At 49.9% G+C, this 16979-nt stretch overlaps 1 long non-coding RNA gene across 1 annotated transcript in view; it reads right to left on the bottom strand.

Annotated features, from left to right (window-relative positions):
* Window positions 1–1722: 1722 nt before the first annotated feature.
* The window catches only part of LOC129478945 (uncharacterized), a 53876-nt gene continuing 38619 nt past the window's right edge, over window positions 1723–16979 (bottom strand). The window contains exons 3-4 of the long non-coding RNA XR_010119989.1: window positions 8160–8268; window positions 1723–2602 (exon numbers count right to left, since the gene is read on the bottom strand). This is a non-coding gene — a long non-coding RNA (uncharacterized lncRNA). The remainder of the gene's footprint in view (window positions 2603–8159; window positions 8269–16979) is intronic.

A 16979-nucleotide genomic window follows, 5' to 3' on the forward strand; every position in this document is an offset into this window, starting at 1 on the left:
CGCAAGACCCCCCTCACTCCTCTGTAGTTCCCTTGACGCGTGAGGTGGGTCAACACGGCTTGCACTCCCCTAAGGATTCGAACCTAAGGGCCTCTGGAGGCAGGCCCCAAGCCTGTCCTAACAAGTGCCATGAGAGCCCTCCAGGCCTGCTCTGGGAATCCAGTCTTGTCGCCGGGAGACACGAGCCCATTTGACTCCGGGCGGCGAGGTGGGCTGGGCGGCACCACCGCGTGAATGCTCCGGAGCTACCGACGGAGGCGACTGACTTGCTGCGAGCGTGCGCTCCGGATGCCACCTGGTAAGGCTGTCGGCGGGAGGCCGAAGAAATCAATCAATTCCCGAAGACGCGCCGCCCCCTCCCTGCCACGACAGTCCCCTGCCCTCGGAGCCTGGAGAGGCTGAGCCGTCCCCGCAGCGCCACCGTGTGGGCGAGGCGGGTCACGACGGCAGGTGGTCGGGGCGCTCAGCTGGAGGTGCTGGCGCTGGGGAGAGCGGAGGACACCAAGGGATCGGCAGGCGTTGGGGACCCCAGGGCAGTCATCGATCCTATTCTCATCACATAGTTTCAAATTAATTTTTTCAAAACGGAAACATATTTGCGGCCTGTTTGTGACTTGTAATTATTAAGTAATAATATACTTACTGAAAATAACATGCAAACTCCATAGTCTATAGAAAAAGGCAGGCATGGGCAGCTTCCCTGCAGAATTCCGTCCCCACCACAATCTCTGATTGTATTTTGGCAAACAGGATTCAGATTATTTTTCTGACTTCTTTTTTTTTTTTAAGTCAGGGTCTCGCTCTGTCACCCAGGCTGGAGTGCAGCAGAGCGATCATGGCTCACTGCAGCCTCCACTTCCCTGGGTCAACCGATCCTCCCACCTCAGTCTCTCAAGTAACTGGTACTACAGGCACGCACCACCATATGTAGGTAGTTTTCTTATTATTATTTTTTGTAGAGACAGGGTCCCACTATGTTGCCCAGGCTGGTCTCAAACTCCTGAGATCAAGCAGTCCTCCTGCCTCAGCCTCCCAAAGTGCTGGGATTACAAGCATGAGCCACCATGCCCAGCTCAGATTTTCTTCAACAGAAAGAAAGAAAACATATATATATAGCATGTATATATATATTTATATATTCACACGCACACACACAAATGAGGTCATATTGCATATGCCTAATGTTCTGCCACTTGCTTTGCTTTTTAAACATTTTTATCAACTGTGGAGTTTGGAGAAAAGAATATTTATTTAGACTGGGCTTGGTGGCTCACACCTGTAATCCCAGCACTTTGGGAGGCCGAGGTGGACGGATCATGAGGTCAGGAGATCGAGACCATCCTGGCCAACATGGTGAAACCCTGTCTCTACTAAAAATACAAAAATTAGCTGGGCGTGGTGTCATGTGCCTGTAATCCCAGCTACTCGGGAGGCTGAGGCAGGAGAATCGCTTGAATCAGGGAGTTGGAGGTTGCAGTGAGTGAGCTGAGATCACGCCACTGCATTCCAGCCTGGCAACAGAGCAAGACTCCGTCTGGAAAAAAAAAAAATTATTTAATATATGTGCGGTATATGAATCAGGTTGAAGTGGGACACTGTGTGCCCACCGTCCAATTTAAGAACATTTTAATTACCCTGAAGTTTCTTTTAAAAATATATATTTTTCCCTCCTTTCTCACCTTATTATGGATTGATATGGGTTTTTTTGTTTGTTTGTTTTGGTGGGTTTTTTTTTTTTTTTTTTGGACAGAGTCTTGCTCTGTCACCCAGGCTAGAGTGCAGTGGTGCGATCTCGCTCACTGCAACCTCCGTCTCCCGGGTTCAAGCAATTCTCGTGCCTCAGCCTCCTGAGTAGCTGGGATTACAGGCACCCATCATCACGCCTAGCTAGTTTTTGTGTTTTCAGTAGAGACGGAGTTTCACTATGTTGGCCAGGCTGGTCTTGAACTTCTGACCTCAAGTGATCTGCCCACCTTGGCCTCCCAAAGTGCAGGGATTACAGGCATGAGCCACCGAGCCCAGACTGATACAGTACTTTTAATTAATCCATGTCATTTCTTTATTAATTTGTTAGTACTCCTTTCTTTTAGTGGTTATCCTAAAGATTATAATGCGTATCCTTGACTTATTAAAGTCTGCTACAGACAAACTCTCACTGCTCGTAGGGAAATGCAGGAAGCTTAGACCACTTAAAACTCCATTTACCCCCTCCTGACTTGGATGCTATTGTCATCTGTTACCATCTGCTATTTGAATCCTTTATATATTTCAAACTCCACAAGACCTAATTATTATTGTTTTATACAGACAATATTTGTTTAGATTAACCAAATATTTTCTCTCTCCATTGGCCTTCATTTCCTCCCAAATCTCCAAGTTTCCATCTGGGATCCATTTTCTCCTGCCTGAAAATCACCCTTTGCTAATTCTTTGATGGGGATGTGCTGGTGATAAATTCTTTCCATTTTTATTTGTATGAAATGTCTCGGTTTCACTTGAATTAAAAAAATTTTTTTTCTTTTTCTTTTTATAAAATCAGATCTTCTAGAAGAGGCTACCTTTGTTTTTGAAGAGTATTTTTTGCTGGGTACGTTGGTGTAGCCTGGCAAGAGAAGGCAAGAAAAGAGAGAAAAGTAACAGTGTAAGTGGGACAAATAGAAAACAAACAGTAAGACCAGCGGCCTAGGCCAGGCACAGTGGCTCACACTTGTAATTTCAGCACTTTGGGAGGCCGAGGTGGGTGGATCACCTGAGGTTATGAGTTCAAGACCAGCGTGGCCAACATGGCAAAACCCCATCTCTACTAAAAATACAAAAATTACCCGGGCGTGGTGGCGCAAGCCTGTAGTCCCAGCTACTTGGGAGGCTGAGGCAGAATTGCTTGAATCTGGGAGGTGGAGGTTGCAGTGAGCCTAGATCGCACCACTGCACTACAGCTTGGGTGACAGAGCAAGACCCTATCTCAAACAAAAACAAAAACAAAGGTGCAAATCAGATCTGCCCCTCAAAGTTGCTGGAGGGACAGCATGGGGCCAGGGGTAGGGAAAAGCAGGTAGCTACTGGGGCAGAGAGGGGTGGGGATGGGAGTGGGCCCGTATGTGACAGGACACTCCCTGGGGTCAGTTCTTCAGAGCTGGAGGCCCGGGGTTGAGAATAGGAGTGGAGAAGGGAGATGAGGCAGGGGTAGACTCTGGAGTTTGGCAGCCGGGGGAGCCTCAGCCGTGGAGCTGAAGGAGCGCTGGAAGCCATCCTTGCGGAGTATTTGGGGAGGAGAGCAGGGGGTTGCTAAGGAAACCATCCTACAACAACCCACTCCAATCGGAGCTCATTGAAGTTCCCGAATAAGAACTCTCTTCTCTTTCAGGGTGCGGCTTCCTACCCACATCTGCACCTCTGAGGGGGTGTATGTATGTGCTGGTGTGTTTGTGTGTTTGCTTTGTGTGAGGGGTTTATGTGTTCTTGTGTGTCTGTGTGCAGCCCCTCTCACTGCATAACCACTTTACCCCCACGGCCTGGCTTTCTCTGCTCAGGGCCTCAAATATGCCCATTCCTCTGCTGGAAAACCCTTTCCCTCCCCTCGCCTTTGCCTGGTGCTCTTCTGCCCATTCATCAAGAGGAGGTGGAGCCCACACCTTTAATCCCAACACTTTGGGAGGCCAAGGCAGGAGGATCCCTTGAGCTCAGGAGTTTGAGACCAGCCTGGCCAACATTGTGAGACCCTGTCTCTACAAAAAAAAAAATTAAATTAGCCGGGTGTGGTGGCACTCACCTGTAATCTCAGCTACTCAGGAGGCTGAGCTTGAGCCTGGGAGGTTGAGGATGCAGCGAGCAGTGATTGCTGGGTGACAGTGAGATCTTTTCTCAAAAATAAAAAACAAAGGAGGGGGAGGGGTCTTCTCCCCCAAAAGCCTTCCCTGACCTCCTCACATGTCTAGTGAGGGGCTCCTCTGGTATTCTCGCGCCCCTGCCCTGCGCTTCTTTCTCCCCCAGCACCGATCACGTTGGGTGCTAATCTCTGGTTCTTGTGTCCATGAGTTCCTCAAGGGCAGCACAGGATCTTGTCTATTTCTATATCCCTGGCACCAGGCAGGGACTTGTCACAGAGAGAGGCTCAGAGGATGCTTGTTGAATGAATGAATGAGGGAATAAGTTAATGACCACATGAACAGCCACCTCTTCAGAAGGGTTTGGGACACGGGCAGGTCTTCCTCGTTCAACCCAAAAAACCAAATTGTCATCAGAGCTGGCAGGTCCCTTAGAGATGAATCCAGAGGCCAGTCGCGGTGGCTCACACCTGTAATCTCAGCACTTTGGGAGGTTGAGGCAGGTGGATCACCTGAGGTCAGGAATTCGAGACCAGCCTGGCCAACATACTGAAACCCCCATCTCTACTAAAACTACAAAAATTAGCCAGGCATGGTGGCAGGCGCCTGTAATCCCAGCTACTCGGGAGGCTGAGGGAGGAGAATCACTTGAACCCAGGAGACAGAGGTTGCAGTGAGCCGAGATCGCGCCACTGCACTGCAGCCTGGGCGACAGAGTGAAACTCCGTCTCAAAAAACAAAACAACAACAAAAAAAAGAGAGATGAATCCAGGATCCAGCAGCATGGACCTTACCTGGGAGCTCATTAGAAATGCGGCTTCCCAGGCCCCACTCCAGACCCACTGCATCAGAATCGGCCTTTAAAAAGATTCCCAGGTGATTCACATGCTCTTAAAAGGTGAGCAGCTCTGCTCTCGATGGCCCCACCTCCCATTTTATAGAGAAGGGAACTGAGGCCTGCGGAGGGCCGGGGCCTGGCGAGGCCTGGGCAGAACCAGGACGTCAAGCTGGGCTGCCTCCCAGAGCCTCCGGTCCCCGCCCCACAGGTCCACCTGCTTCCCGCCCCGCCTGGCCTGTCCCGACCTTCCCCCGCGGCCTCCTGAGGTCTTTGCAAGGAGCTCGCACTCCCCCTGGCGGGCGTAGGGAGGGACGGCCTGGGCTGAGCTGGCCGAGGAGGAGGGAGAGATGTGGCCTTAGGGACCGGGCAGGGGTGGAGAGGGCCAGCGGGGGGCCAGGGCCTGAGAGGTGGCCGGGTTAGCGCCCCTGCTTTGGAGAGGCTCCCTGAGCTCATCTTGGCTGCTCACCACGCGCCACCTGTGGAGTCCGGAGCCTCTGCTCGCCTCCTGCCAGGGGAGAGAGTAAGAATGGAGCTCACCTCACGGGCTCCTCGTGAGGATCCCATGAGCATGCGCGGACGTGAGGGGCCAGGGGCGTGGGAAAGCCGCCCGCCTGCAGAACACCCGGAGCGCTTCTGCCTCCATCCCACGTGTGGGCGAAGCTGGCCTGGGCCCAGCCCAGCGCTGCGCCTCAGCTCCTCACCTCGCACCCACGGAAGAGGGGGTTTCCAGAGCCCCCAGCGGCCCTCCCCTCGCACTGGGGGTCACAGGCCCACGGAGGAGGCTGTAGAAACGCCCACTCTTGGGCGGTGGTTGGCGGGGAGGGTGCCCCGTCCCTGAGGCCCTGGGATCCCAGAGCCTGGATTCCGGAGTGGGGTGACTCTGGGGGGCAGGAAGTGGGAAAAAGCACGTGCTCTGGAGTCAGACAGACCAGGTTCAAGTCTGGCTCAGCCACAGACAGGCGAGTGATCTCGTGGCTCCTGCCTCAGTTTCCTCGCTTGTGAGGGACCTTCCAGGACTGTTGTGACACTTATGTGAGGGCTGTTGAGCACCCTGCACATAGCAGGCCCTATGGTCATGGTCTCTGTTGTAACTCACAGCGTACAGTAGGGACCAGATGCGGTCAGTCGGGTGGTCAGCGGAAGATGCCCCCTCACACCAGGGCACTGTCATGCCCAAGTACAGGGGCGGGGTCTCTGGGTCCTTTCTGGGCAAAGTTGTGATATCAGGGCAAAGGAGGGTGGGAGAAGGGACCGGTAAACGAATTGGAGCATGTTTTTTTTTTTTTTTTTTTTGAGACAGGGTCTTTGCTCTGTTGCTCAGGCTGGAGTGCAGTGGGCCATCTCGGTTCACTGCAACCTCCGCCTCAGTTCAAGCGATTTTCCGCCTCAGCCTCCCAAGTAGCTAGGATTACAGGCGCCTGCAAACATGCTCGGCTAATTTTTGTATTTTTAGTAGAGACAAGGTTTTGCCATGTTGGCCAGGCTGGTCTCAAACTCTGGGCCTCAAGTGATCCTCTGGCCTCAGCTTCCCAGTGCTGGGATTACAGGCATGAGCCACCACACCTGGCCTTTTTTTTTTTTTTTTTTTTTACAGGCTCTTGCTCTGTCCCCCACACTGGAGTGTAGCAGCTCACTGCAGCCTCAAACTCCTGGGATCCTATCATCCTCCCACCTCAGCCTCCCCAGTAGTAGGGACTACAGGTGTGCACCACCATTCTCAGATAATTATTACAAAAAAATTTGTAGAGACGGGGTGTCCCCATGTTGCCCAGGCTGGTCTGTAACTGGCCTCAAGTGATCCTCCTGCCTCAGCCTCCAAAGTAAATGGAACCACAGGCAGGTGCCACCGCACCTGGCTGAGGAACACAGGCTTGAGCCGGGCAGATAGAAAGCCTGATGTCCCCCTGCCCTCACCACTGGGCTGCTTTCCAAAGTGCTAGCTTTGAGGTCAGTGGCTACCAACCTCCCCAGGTGGGGTCTTACCCTGAAGCCATTCTGCTTCTGCTTCACCCACAGGCCCTTCAAAGGGACCCCCCCCCCACCAAGTGACCCTAGACTCCCTACCAGGGGCGAGCCCCTGCCCCAAGGACACCCTTGCAGGTCTGTTAGTGACCTGAGTGGCTTGGCTAGGAAAAATGAGCTGAACCAAACCAATATCCCGCTGAGTTGTGGAATTGGGAAACCAAGAGAATTGAGCAGCAGGCCAGGTGACCAAGCACTCCGCCTTGCCCAGGACTTTCCTGATTTTTAAACTGAAAGTTTATCTTTCTAATAAACTCATATATATATATGTATATACACACACACACACGTATCCTACTAGTTCTTTCTGGAGAACCCTGATGAATTTATATGTCTGCGTGTGTGTGTGTGTGTGTATGTGTATGTGTGTGTGTATGTGTATGTGTGTGTGTATGTGTGTGTGTGTGTGTGTGTGTGTGTATGTATATATATATATATATATATATATATATATGTTAAAGTTAAGAGACTGGCCAGGCACAGTGGCTCGTGCCTGTAATCCTAGCACTTTGGGAGGCCAAGGCAGGGTGATCACTTGAGGTCAGGAGTTCGAGACCAGCCTGGCCAACATGGTGAAACCCTGTCTCTACCAAAAATATAAAAATTTAGCCGGGTGTGGTGGCGGGCACCTGTAGTCTCAGCTACTCAGGAGGCTGAGGCAGGAGAATTTCTTGAACCCAGGAGGCAGAAGCTGCAGTGAGCCGAGATCACACCACTGCACTCCAGCCTGGGTGACAGAACAAGACTCTGTCCCAAAAAAACAGGGCCAGGTGCAGTGGCTTACACCTGTAATCTCAGCACTTTGGGAAGCCAAGGCGAGTGGATCACAAGGTCAGGAGTTTGAGACCAGCCTGGCCAACATGGTGAAACGCTGTCTAATAAAAATACAAAAATTAGCCAGGCATGGTGGTGTGTTTGTGCCTATAGTCCCAGCTGCTTGGGAGGCTGAGGCAGGAGAATTGCTTGAACCTGTGAGGCAATGGTTGTAGTGAGCCAAGATTGTGCCACTGCACTCCAGCATGGGCAACAGAGCAAGACTCCATCTCAAAAAAAAGAGAAAAGCATATAAATTTATTTCATATGAGTTTTATGTAAGTTCTGTGTAATACAGGAGCTTTCATAAAGAAATGAAGACCCAAAGAAGCCATTAAACCTGACTGTTTTTATGCTAGGTTTTTTATTTTTTGTTTTTGAGACAGAGTCTTGCTCTGTTGTCTGCTGGAGTGCAGTAGCGCACTCATGGTTCATCACAGCCTTGAATTTCTGGGCTCAAGTGATCCTCCCACCTCAGCCTCCATAGTGGCTGGGACTACAGGTGTGTGCCACCACACTCAGCTAATTTTTGTGTTTTTGTAGAGATGGGGGTCTCACTGTGTTGCCCAGGCTGGTTTGATGGTAGGTTCGACGAAGAGCAGAAAGTCATGGAAGAATGGGATAGACAAAGAGCTGAGTGTAATCAGCTGGGGGAAATTTACCGAGGCCTGTTCATTCAGATTCCTCTTGACATCCTTTCATCTTCAGAGTTTAGGAGGCTCCTTTCCTCCGGGTAGAGAGAGGGCACCTCTCACAAGTGGGTCTTATGACCTGATCAGGGAAAGGTCAGAAAGTCTTTCCTGAACATGCCATTTCTCAAATTCCTTCAGCTTGAAATAGTCAATATGCCAAGATGGGCCTAGCGCAGTGGCTTACGCCTGTGATTCCAGCACTTTGGGAGCCCGAGGCAGGTGGATCACAAGGTCAGGAGTTTGAGACCAATCTAGGCAACATGGTGAAACCCCGTTTCTACTAAAAATACAAAAAATTAGCTGGGCATGGTGGTGGCCACCTGTAATCCCAGCTTCTCAGGAGGCTGAGGCAGGAGAATCACTTGAACCAGGGAGGCGGAGGTTACAATGAGTCAAGATCATGCCATTGCACTCCAGCCTGGGTGACAGAGCAAGACTCCTTCTCAAAAAAAAAAAAAAAAAAAAAGCCAAGATGCCATATCGGGGGTGTCTTGCCCTGAGCCCTGTCAATATTAGCATATTGTGTTTATCCATTCATCTGTTGGTGACCTTGAGTTATTTCCATCTTCTCGCTGTTGTAACTAATGCTGCTATGAATGATGGTGTGCAGATAGCTATTTGAGTCCCTGCTTTCAATTATTTTGGGTCTATAGCCAAGAGTGGAATTGCTGGATCATATGGTAATTCTATGTTTAACTTTTTGAGGAGCCGCCAGACTGTTTTCCACAGCAGCTTCTGCTAAATGTTCTTAATGCCTTATCTCATGAAGCTCTGGCAGCCACCACCCACGAGGCTGGCCCTGTCCTTGGCCCACTTCGCAGGGGAGGACAATGAGATTCAGACGGATGAAGTGAAGTGTCCCAAGTCCCTCAGCTAAGAAACACAGAGCCAGGATTCAAACCCAGATGGACTGACTCCATGAGCTTGTGTCACCTGGCCCTGGGGTGGCTTGGGTCTCCATATTGGCAGACTAGGAACTAGGAGGGGAAATAGAAGGGCCACCAAAGAAAGGAGAGGAAAGGCACAGGAGAGAAGCAGAATGCCATAGCCCTGCAGGGCCCACCTCAGCCCCCCACCAGCTCCCTGGCTCTGGGAGCCCAGCGGTATTGGGCTTCCTGGATAGAAAGGATGGATCTGTCTCTGCCTATCAGCCTCTCTTCTGGATGTCTATTTTCCCTAAGGAACTCCTAAAACCTTAGTCTAGGGGATTGAGTTGCCTAGAAGTGGGTGGAGACACAGACCTAGGCAATCAGTGTAATTCTTTCCCCCTGGCTGTGGTGATTGGTTCAGAGAAGGGCTGGGTACCTCATCTGGCTCAGTGAGACTTGTGACTGGCTGGGACCATGGTTAGAACTGATAAGAAGAGAAAAACTGCTCACTGGCAGCTGAGAGGGTGGGAATGAGCCAGAGGTTGAATGAGCAGGGAGGAGGCAGATGAGGGAAGCAAGATGGAGTGCTGGATCCAGCAGTACCTGAAGTCAGCATAAGCCAATACCTCCTCCTCTTCCTTCTTTTGCTGGAGGTTAGCTTGGGATTTTTGCCATTTGCATCCCAGGGCACCCTGATTTGGAGATTTGGGGGTGTCGAGAGAATCTCTGCTCCCTGGCTGCCCTACCTGTGCTTGTGCCATCTACTTCCCCTTCTGTGAGCTGGTCGGAGCAGTCCTGTTCATTTCAACCACCTCAGCCAAACCAAAACAGAGGGACCTCACCACAGCCTGGAAGGAACCGAGAGCCTGAGACAGTGACTCGGTGGTTATGGCGCTGAGACCCTCACCGGAGCCTGGCACAGTATCCTGAGAGCAGGAGCACCCAGGCAGGGTTACAGAGGCCTCCATTCCAGGGAGGAGCCCTGGAGCTAGTGATGCTGGAAGGCAGATGAATGAGACTGTACCTTTCCAGACAGCTCAGGGCTTAAGAGAAAGACTCAGTTCCCAGGCTTCTACAGGGACCACAAACTCAAAGTACTCACAGAGTCCCATAAATCAAAAAATCAAGTCTTATGACGGGGAACCAACCCTCTTGATAGTTTTGTGTGTGTGTTTTTTTTTTTTTTTTTAAAGACAGGATCTCACTCTGTCACCCAGGCTGGAGTGCAGTGGTGTGATTATGGCTTACTGCAGCCTTAACCTCCTGGGCTGAAGCAATCCTCCCACCTCAGCCTCCCAATTACCTGGGAATACAGGTGTGTGCCACCACGCCTGCTAATTATAATTGTTGTTTTTGTAGAGATACGGTCTGTATCTTGATAGTCTAAACACCTCCAGGGGTAAGGCTAGGCTAGCAGAGAGTGGGCCATGCAGCTCCCATGGCCTTGGCCTCCTTGGAAGCGGTGTACTCTCTTTGGATTGGCGTGATGGGAAGGCTGTCACAGAGGGCATTCTTCACACTCTGCTCTGTCATCTTCCCCTGGAACCCTCCACTGGGCCCAGGGGCACCTTATTCCTATCTCAGTACCAGCGTCCTGCTTCTCCTAAGCAATTGGTTTGTCATCCTTCCTAGACTTTGGACCTTGTGTAAGTGGCCACATTTCCCTTTTCACACTACCTGCTAGGAAGCTTAAAGTCAACGTGTGGCAAAAGTATAGTGATGAGGGAATACAGCCCCTCACAGCAAAAGAACGTCATGCCACATGGCCCAAAAGTTACAAGCTCAACCAACAGAAATATCCTTCATGTTTCACTCCTTCAGAATCATATTCCCTTTGTCTCCCAAAAGAATACTGTCTTTTCAAATGTGTATCTGAATCTTTTTTCACACAAATACCTTATTTTGTTTACTGAAACTCTCCCTGTTTGTTTTGTTTTGTGTTTTGAGACAAGCTCTCACTCCATTGTCCAGGCTGGAGTGCAGTGGCCTGGTCACAGGTCACCGCAGCCTTGACTTCCCAGGTTTAAGTGATCCTCCTGCCTCAGGCTCCTGAGTTGCTGGGACTACAGGAACACACCATTGCACCCAGCTAACTTTTTAAATTTTTGTAGAGACAAGGTCTCACTATGTTGCCCAGGCTGGTCTCAAATTCCTGGGCTCAGGTGATCCTCCTGCCTCAGCCTCCCAAAGTGCTGGGATTATCGGCATGAGCCACTGTGTCCGGCCTCTCCTTGTTTTCAAGATGTATATCTGAATCATTTTTCAAATCTCTGTTACAAGGGTCTCCTTCCCCTGTACATGAGCTCCAGAAGGAGGTGGTGAGTGTATGTATGTGTGTGCGTGAAATCATTTATAAAGAGAACGTGTAAAACTGATAGGCTGAGAACGAAGATGAATTATCACCCGGCCATGGCTGGTGGATACTCCCCTCATTCCTTTGTGCCCGAGTAGACCGTAGAAGCCATCTTCAAAATTTCCTGAGTTGGCTGGGATTACAGGTGGCTCACACCTGTAATCCCAGCTCTTTGGGAGGCTGAGGTGGGAGGACAGCTTGAGGCCAGGAATTTGAGACCAGCCTGGGCAACACAGTGAGACCCCTGTCTTTATAAAATAAAATTAAGAAGTTTTTTTTTTTAAATCCTGGCCGGGCGTGGTGGCTCATGCCTGTAATCCCAGCACGGAGGCCAAGGCCGGCAGATCACCTGAGGTCAGGAGTTCGAGACCAGCCTGGCCAACATGGTGAAACCCCGTCTCTACTAAAAATACAAAAATTAGCAGGACATGGTGGCATGCGCCTGTAATCCCAGCTACTCGGGAGGCTGAGGCAGGAGAATTGTTTGAACCTGGGAGGTGGAGGTTGCAGTGAGCAGAGATCAGGCCACTGCACTTCAGCCAGGGTGAGAGTGAGACTCCATCTCAAAAAAAAAAAAAAAATCCTGAGTCTGTGGTCTGTTTCCCCTACAGTAGATCCTTATGTTCTGCACTTTAACTTCGCTCCTAGATCCTCTGTGCTCCTTAACTTTGTTCCTGGATCCTCTGTGCTCCCATCCTTGTGCTACTTTCTTGTTCCCCCCCACCCCCTACACTCCTTTTTTCTGCTCTTGTTGTGTATTGCGCATCCTTGGAAGCTGCCTGAAGTCCTTTCTGCAGCAAGGCAGGGATCAAACCAACCAATCAGACAATGTACAACTGGATTGCTGGGCCGTCTGGCCTGGGTCAGACAGGCTGAAGCCACAACCGGGTCCTCATCTTTTTTTCCTTTATTCTTTTTTTTTTTTTGAGGCAGTCTTGCTCTGTCACCCAGGCTGGAGTGCAACGGCATAATCTTGGCTCACTGCAAACTCCGCTTCCCGGATTCAAGTGATTCTCCTGCCTCAACCTCCGGAATAGCTGGGATTACAGGCATGTGCCATCATGCCTGGCTAATTTTTGCATTTTTTGTAGAGACAGGGTTTCACCATGTTGGCCAGGCTGGACCCAAACTCCCGACCTCAGGTGATCCGCCTGCCTCAGCCTGCCAAAGTGCTGGGATTACAGGTGTGAGCCACTGTGCCCGGCCAGGTCCTCGTCTCTCTAGTACCAGCCAGAAGGTGGCATTAGAGCAGCTCCCAAATGTCATGCAAGGGTCAGAGCCAGGGCAACCTCAGGTGTGGATGGGATAGTGGTTGCAGATGGGCCTTGAGGACTATAGAGGGTGGCAAGCAGGGCAGAAAAGAGCTGAGAAACAGCAGCAGTCTGCAGGCTGACACCATCCTCAGGCCTCTAGGGCGAATTAATGTCAGACAGGCCTTCTAGGTCAATGTCAGGAGCGAACGAGAGAACAGATGGAATGTGCTCAGTGCCGGACATGGAGGTGCTCAGGAAATGCTGGAGCTCTCCTTCCCCATGTTTTCCTGGAGGAGTGGATGGCTTTGCCCTTTAAAAGGCCAGTGCCAGGCCAGGTGCGGTGGCTCACGCCTGTAATCCCAGCACTTTGGGAGGCCGAGGAGGGCGGATCACCTGAGGTTTGAGACCACCCTGACTAACATGGAGAAACCCTGTCTTTACTAAAAATACAAAATTAGCCGGACGTGGTGGCGCGTGCCTGTAATCCTGGCTACTCAGGAGGCTGAGGCAGGAGAATTGCTTGAACCCGGGAGGCGGAGGTTGCAGTGAGCTGAGATGGCACCATTGCACTCTTGCCTGGGCAACAAGAGCGAAACCCCATCTCAAAAAAAATAAATAAATAAAATAAAATAAGAGCCAGTGCCTGGGGCTGTTACCACCATATTTCTCCCTTGGCATCGTGAGCCCACCCTCTGCAGGACGGACCCCTGCGAGACAAGGCCGGTCCTTTTCTCTTGCAGCTGCTTGTTCGGTGGTGAGATTCAGGGGGTGGGAAGAGATGGTAGGAATAGCTGCAGCTTGTCCCACTTTTCATTGTCCTTCTTGTTTTTCTTCTCCCAGAAGAGGAAGTCAGTGGGAGGGGCTCTTTGCTGGGAGCCCAGTTTGTCCCCAGCAGTGAGCCTCCGTGGAAAGAACAGCAGACAGAACCTGAAAACCTTATTTTGTGTCTGCTGGTGTGGTTGAAAGTTTGGACTTGGCCAGATGTGGTGGCTAATGCCTGTAAGCCCAGCACTTCGGGAGGCCAAGGAGGAAGGATCGTTTGAGCCAAGAACAGACTGTGCAACATAGGGAGATCTCGACTTGACAAAACAAACATTTTTTTTTTGGCCGAGCGCGGCGGCTCATGCCTGTAATCCCAGCACTTTGGGATGCCAAGGTGGGAGGATCACCTGAGGTCGGGAGTTCAAGACCAGCATGGGCAGCATGATGAAACCCCATCTCTACTAAAAATTCAAAAATTAGCTGGGCGTGGTGGCAGGCACCTGTAATCCTAGCTACTCGGGAAGCTGAGGCAGGAGAATCGCTTGAACCCGGGAGACAGAGGTTACAGTGAGCCGAGATTGCACCATTGCACTCCAGCCTGGGCAATAGAGCGAGACTCCACCAAAAAAAAAAAAAAAAAAAATCTACCTTTTGGCCAGGTGCGGTGGCTTACGCCTATAATCCCAGCACTTTGGGAGGCTGAGGTGGGTGGATCACAAGGTCAGGAGTTCGAGACCAGCCTGGCCAACATAGTAAAACCCTGTCTCTACTGAAAATACAAAAATTAGCTGGGCATAGTGGCGCATGCCTGTAGTTCCAGCTACTTGGGAGGCTGTGGCAGAAGAATTGCTTGAACCTGGGAGGTGGACCGAGATCATGCCACTGCACTCCAGCCTGGGCAACAGAGCAAGACTCCATCTCAAAAAAAAAATTTTGTTTTTAATTAGCCAGGCATGGTGGTCCGTGCTTGTAGTGCCGGCTACTTGGGGGACTGAGGTGGGATGATCACTTGGGACCGGGAGGTCCTGGCTGCAGTGAACCATGATCACACCACAGCACTCCAGCCTCGCAACAGAGTGAGACTCTCTCAAAGAAAATTTTTTTAAAAGAGAAAAGGAAACATAGTAGTTAACTACTAAGGAGGTAAGGGAGGACTTGAAGGAATTTAAAAATAACAAAGTAAAGGCTGGGTGCAGTGACTCATGCCTGTAATCCCAGCACTTTGGGATGCTGAGGTGGGAGGATCACTTGAGGTCAGAAATTCGAGACTAGCCTGGCCAACATGGTGAAATGCTGTCTCTGCTTAAAAAAAAAAAAAAAAAAAATATTAGCTGGGCATAGTGGCAGATGCCTGTGATCCAAGCTACTCGGGAGGCTGAGGCATGAGAATAGCTTGTAGCTGGGAGGCAGAGGTTGCAGTGAGCTGAGATCATGCCATTGCACTCCAGCCTAGGAGACAGAGCAAAACTCTGTCTCAAAAAAAAAAAAAGTAGGTAACAGGTGCTATTTCTAGGGATGAGGGTGACGGTAAATATTCAAGGAAATACACCTTTCCTATGGTACTTCTATTTGAAACAGGGACTCTCTCCGTTGTCAAGGCTGGAGTGCAGTGGCACAATCACAGCTCACTGCAGCCTCAAATTCCAGGGCTCAAGCGATCCTCCCACTTCAGCCTCCCGAGTAGCTGGGATCACAGGCTCACGCCACTATGCCTGGCTCATTGTTCTGATTTTTAGTAGAGATGAGGTCTTGCTATGTTACCCAGGCTGGTCTTGAACTCCCGGGCTCAAGCAATCCTCCTGCCTCAGCCTCCCAAAGTTCTAGGATTCTGTAATCTTAGGTGTGAGCCACTGTACCTGGCTGTCCTATGGTGCTTTTAAAATTTTCTCTTTGTCTTTGGTTTCTGACTATCTTATTCTGATGTACTCTAATGTGGCTTGTTTGTCTATATTTTGTTTTGGGTTTGCTAAGCTTATTGAATTTATAGTATGATGTTTTTTGTTAGATTCAGAAAAGTTTTGGTCTTTATCTCTTAACATATTGCTTCTTCCTAATTTTCTCTTTCTCAAACCATATTTATATTATGTTAGATCTTTCATGTGTGTTGTATTTATGTCTTATGCTCTTTTATGTTTTATTTTTACTTTTTTTTTCTATGCTTCAGTTTGGATATTTTTAATCACACCCATCTTTCAGTATGCTAGCCCTGGCTTTACTTGTTTCCAATCTTCTGTGAAACCCATCTATGGAGTGCTTATTTTCTTTCTGTCTTTTTTTGTTGTTGTTGTTTTGAGACAGAGTCTCACTCAGTCGCCCAGGCTGGAGTGCAATGGCACAATCCTGGCTCACTGCAACCTCACGGGTTCAAGTGATTCTTCCGCCTTAGCCTCCCAAGTAGCTGGCATTACAGGCACCCACCACCACACCTGGCTAATTTTTGTATTTTTATAGAGACAGGGTTTCACCATGTTGGCCAGGCTGGTCTTGAACTCCTGACCTCAGGTGATCCGCCCACCTCGGCCTCCCAAAGTCCAAAGTGCTGGGATTACAGGCATGAGCCACTGCGCCTGGCCTGGAATGCTTATTTTCAGCATGTAATTTTTTAGTTTTAGAATATTCATTTGATTATTTCTTTCTTTTTTTTTTTTTTTTTTTTTGAGACAGAGTCTCGTTCTGTCACCCAGGCTGGAGTGCAATGACACGATCTTGACTCACTACAATCTCTCCCTCCCTGGTTCAAGCGATTCTCCTGCCTCAGCCTCCTGAGTAGCTGGGATTACGGGCGACTGCCACCATGCCTCACTAATTTTTGTGGGGTTTTTTTTGATACAGACAGGTTTTCACCATGTTGGCCATACTGGTCTCCAACTAACTCCTGACCTCAAGCGGTCCGCCCACTTCGGCCTCTCAAAGTGCTGGGATTACAGGCGTGAGCCACCACGCCCAGCCTCATTTGATTCTTTTTAGAAATTCTAGTTGTCTAAAACAAACAAACAAACAAACAAAAACAAACAAGGAAAAAAGAAATTCTAGTTGTCTCTTAAAAAACACTAAGGTGAAAGGAACTTTAAAAAGGTGGTTGGAAGCTCGATTTTCACAGTTGGGTTTCACTGAAAGGTGATTGAAGCGTGTGCAGAGCTCTCATCATACCATCAGCAGAAAGTATATTCTTTGGGACTTAGTAGCTTAAAAGAAAAGTCCTCCAATCTCAGGCTGGGAGCAGTGGCTCATGCCTGTAATCCCAGCACTTTGGGAGACCAAGATGGGCAGATTACCTGAGGCTGGGAGTTCGAGGCCACCCTGACCAACATGGAGAAACCCCGTCTCTTCTAAAAATACAAAATTAGCTGGGCGTGGTGGTGCATGCCTGTAATCCCAGCCACTCAGGAGGCTGAAGCAGGAGAATCACTTGAACCTAGGAGGCAGAGGTTGCGGTGAGCCGAGATCACGCCGTTGCACTCCAGCCTGGGCAAGAAGAGTGAAACTCTGTCTCAAAAAGAAAAAAGAAAAGAAAAAAAGAAAAGAAAAGAAAAGAAAGAAAAGAAAAGAAAAG

This window comes from Symphalangus syndactylus, chromosome 3 (genome assembly GCF_028878055.3).
Source record: "Symphalangus syndactylus isolate Jambi chromosome 3, NHGRI_mSymSyn1-v2.1_pri, whole genome shotgun sequence".
Lineage (NCBI taxonomy): Eukaryota > Metazoa > Chordata > Mammalia > Primates > Hylobatidae > Symphalangus > Symphalangus syndactylus.